At 42.7% G+C, this 4,148-nt stretch overlaps 1 pseudogene; it reads right to left on the bottom strand.

Moving 5' to 3' along the window:
• Positions 1–1,214: 1,214 nt before the first annotated feature.
• Positions 1,215–3,526, bottom strand: LOC139438604 (ADP-ribosylation factor-like protein 8B pseudogene; annotated as a pseudogene).
• Positions 3,527–4,148: the final 622 nt, after the last annotated feature.

Raw genomic sequence — 4,148 nt, 5'->3', positions numbered from 1 at the left:
CCAGTCCAGAAGAGCTCATGGGAACACAGCAAACCAAATTTACGGGTTAAATGTTGTCAGCCTTTGTCTATGCTCCTCTCTCTCTCCTTTTGTGAGGTGGCAGATCCCTGGAGCTCCCTTTGTCTGTAGCCAGAGACCCGATTATTCTAACATGTCTTTAGTGTGGTGGGGAGGTGGCAGCAGTAACAGCTGATGTTTTCACCTCTCAGTTCTGCTTTCGTGATTCCCTCGTTTGTTGCTCTCTCCTCTGGGGGGTGTCCAGCCTTCACTTGGTATCCTAAACTCTAGAAGATCTTTCTCCTGTCTGTTTCAGCCTGTGTCCTAGCTAGTTTTCTGGAGAAGTGAATCGCATGTCTTTCTAGTCTGCTGTTTTCCTGGAAGTCCCCTTGTGGACCTTTTCAAATCTAGATAATAAGTTATCTGCTTCCAATATAGAACAAAGGGATAGTCATGGGATAAACTTTTTTGTGAAGGTTTGAAGTTGTGTAAACCCAGAAAATTATATTCTTAAAAAGGATCTATTCCTGTAGGTTTAAGCCTATTTTAATTAGGACCTCTGACTAGGTTACTTAGCTAAGTTGTGGCCCAGAGTGGTGTCTTACTTCTCTTACTGGAGCCCTTTTTTTTTTTTTTTTGAACAAGGTGACATCCTTAACAGGTTTTATTACATTGGCTGGAATGCTCTAAATTCATGAAAGCTTTTGAGAAAATCTTCAATTCCCAACCCCTTAAAAAAGTGGATGAACAGTGAAAGAATTAAAAGAGAGAAGTAACGATCTGGACAGATATAGAACAGCATGCCTTTGTTCCTCCCGTATCCCCAGCTGCAATCTGGTGATGAAGAAATCTCAGAAAGCACTTTTAACAATCAGGTAAGATCTCATCATCAAATAAGAACATTGATCTGGTGCCTCTGTTCCCACTTTGCAGACCATGTTTTTTTTTTAATTCCTAAGGTGTAATTATACATTTCACATGCATTTGTGAGATAAGATAAACACTATGTTTATATCCCACCTGAGTCAGGCTTAAAGGTTTTCTAAATACTGTGAGTGGCACTAGAAACTTCATGCTGTCTTAAGTCAGTATCTTTAGTATTAAGCTACTGGACTCTATAATTAAATATCACAGATAGACTTTTACTGACAATCAATATAAAAATCTGGCCCTGAAAGACCAGAACAGAAATATGCAATTTTCTTGATTTAAGGTGGTCAAAATATGGTTTTTAAAAAGCTCTGCACACTGTTTAAGACAAGTATGTGCAAGAAGCCTTTTTATGTGTGTGCTGACTTTATCATGAGAACTCTAGCCAGTTCTTTATGAAGGATTAGGAATGCACGTCTTCAGCAGTGCACATGAGAAATAAACTCTGAAAAAGGCAATTTCTTAGGTTTAGGAAGGACCGTATTCTGGGAAGTACTTCAGAGGAACGGACAATAATTTTAGGATTATAGCCAAGAAGGACTGGAAGACTTCAGGAGATTCTTCAGCTTCTTCTAGATTTTGAATGTTGAATTAGCCACTGAAGTGTGATATCTATATTATCCTTTTCTTTGCAGGAAACTGAATAGCAGCAAATTTCTCTATCCTGAATAGCAGAGAGATTCATTTTTTCAATTAGCTGTTTCTCATCCAAGGCATTAGGAAGATCTCTCTTGTTTCCAAGTACTAGCACTGGAATTCCTTGTAACTGTGGTTTGTCTAGAAGATTATGTAGCTCATTTCGAGAGGCTTCAATCTTTTCACGATCTGCAGCATCTATCATATAAACAAGAGCATTGACTGCTCTGCAGTACCGTTCCCACATGCTCCGGAATCGAGGTAGCCCTCCTATGTCCCAGATCTTTATTGTGACGTTACCTTTAGTTACTTTCCTCATGTTGAAGCCCACTGTGGGTATCATATCTTCACTGAATGGACCTGACGCGATGACATTGACGAAGGTGGTCTTGCCCGAGTACTGCAGCCCTACGAGCGTCAGCTCCATCTCCTCTTTCCAGAAGAGCGACCGGAACCAGTCCAGCAGGCGGGAGATGAGCGCCAGCAGGATGGCGACCGGGAGAAAGAACAAGCGACGGGCCTGGCGGGCGGCGGCGGCAGCTTCTACACAAGCGGGCCTCGGCCCGGAACCGGAACCGCAACGGCTCCTCGGGACCCCGGCCCGGCGCGGCTGGCACTGGCGGGCGGCGGCGGCCGGAGCCAGGAAGCCCAGTCTGGAGTCCTTTATAAGAGAATATAATTCAGAAAGAAAAGAGAGAAAGTCATGAAAGCAATAAAACCCAGAAGAGAAGGAAGAGACCAGCAGACATGGTGATGTTCCTTTCCATGTGACATGACAGAGGAGTCTGGGATCACTGGCAGTCTCTTCAGTATGAAAACATCACCTGATAATGCCTGAATTTGGACATTGTTCTCAGCCTCAAAATTGTAAATGTGTGAGGTAACAAATTCTATTGTTAAAAGACACTCCATTTCATGGTATCTGTATTTTGGCAGCTCAGCAGACTAGAACAAATTCCCACTCCCGTGCACAGAAATTAGAAGGAAAACAGGTTATGTGCATGAAACCATTCTGAAACCCTGCTGCAGGGCATACGTCATTAGATTTCAAGGTCTGAAAGTCATCTATGAACCATGATTTGTCCTCTGGTCCTAATGGAATGGCAGGACCACCCTATTCAGGGGCAGTTTCCCCTTATCAAATACGGGTACTCTCCACAATCCCTGGGGATAGGACTCACCCTATGAAAAAACTGGGGTAATGGCCAGACCCTGCCGTCCTGAGAGCACATCCTCCAACCTCTGAGAACACTCTGATGGTAGCAGTCTTCCTTAACACTAGCATGGAAGGTTCACCCTCTCCAAGCACCCGGAAATACTCACACACATGAGTAGGCCCGCTCTCTTGGCCTGAAAGACATCTTTGATCCAATCCTCAGATTACATAATACTGCCTTTGAAATATTTTTTTCTCCATTATGTCCATTTTCTATCCCTTTTAGTCCAGTCTGGCAGAGGTTCCAGGCAGAGCTTTCAAAAAACGTGATGATTTTGCATGTAGTACACAGGAGCCAAATCATCAGAAAGTAGGACTTTCCACAGATCTTTCCTGGGTAATTGCACCTCCCATATGACTTGCACTGACATAACTGATTCTATTTTCAATTAAACCCCACATGGAGCACTTTCTTTGGGGAGTCACTTTCATAAAACCCAGAATTTGCCAACTCATTGGTTTTTGTTTCCTTTGTGTCCCAGAGTTCAATTCTCAGCTTATCCCTTTCCTCTTTCATTTTACTATAAGCTGCAAGAAGAAACCAGGCTGCACTTTCTAAACGCAACTTGGAAACCTGCTCAGCTAAATATCCAGGCTCAACAATTTCAGGTCTACCTTCCATTCTACATCAGAATCAGTTTTACAATGTTCTTTGCATTTTAAGACAAGGATTGCCTTTACTCGGAGTCCAGTAACACATTCATCATTTCTGCCTATGGCCTCATTAGAAGTACTTTTAGTAGTCATTCGTCTACCAACAGTCTCTTCAAAGCAATCTAGGCTTTTCTATCAAGCGACTCACAACTCTTTCAGCCTCTACCCAATAACCAATTCCAAAGCCATTCCACATTTTTGGTATTTGGACTAGCAGCATCCCAGTTCTTGTACTAAAATCACTTTTAATTTCCTGGCTACTCCATATTATACCATGAAATGGGTTGGTTTAAACACTGGGTTTTTACTGGCTTACATTTTGAGGTATGGAAAACTTCCAAACCAAGGTGTCCAAATCAAGGAAATGCTTTCTTCCTGATGATTGGCTGCTGGTGATCCTTGGCTCCTTTGCCACACAGCAAGACACATGGTGCCTGGCATGCGATGATCTCTCCATTCTCTTCTGGGTTTAGTTGATTTTGGTTTCTCCGTTCAGAATTCAAAGTTGTCTTTGGAGGGGTGTAGGGTGTCAGAATTATCACCTGCTTGTTGCAACTCACAGTATTAGCCTTGAGATTCCCCTCTATAGCTCCTCTTTCTTCTGATCAGTGTCCAGCCTTTGCCTGGTGTCTTAGCCTAAGACAGCTATCTCCAGGTCATTTCATTCTGTCCCCGAGCTATTTTTTATAGGGAAACATTTGTGTGTTTGCATTAT

Source organism: Dasypus novemcinctus (assembly GCF_030445035.2).
Source record: "Dasypus novemcinctus isolate mDasNov1 chromosome Y unlocalized genomic scaffold, mDasNov1.1.hap2 SUPER_Y_unloc_2, whole genome shotgun sequence".
Taxonomy (NCBI): domain Eukaryota; kingdom Metazoa; phylum Chordata; class Mammalia; order Cingulata; family Dasypodidae; genus Dasypus; species Dasypus novemcinctus.
The sequence above is the reverse complement of the archived record's forward strand: the minus strand, read 5'-3'. Positions and strand labels throughout refer to the sequence as shown.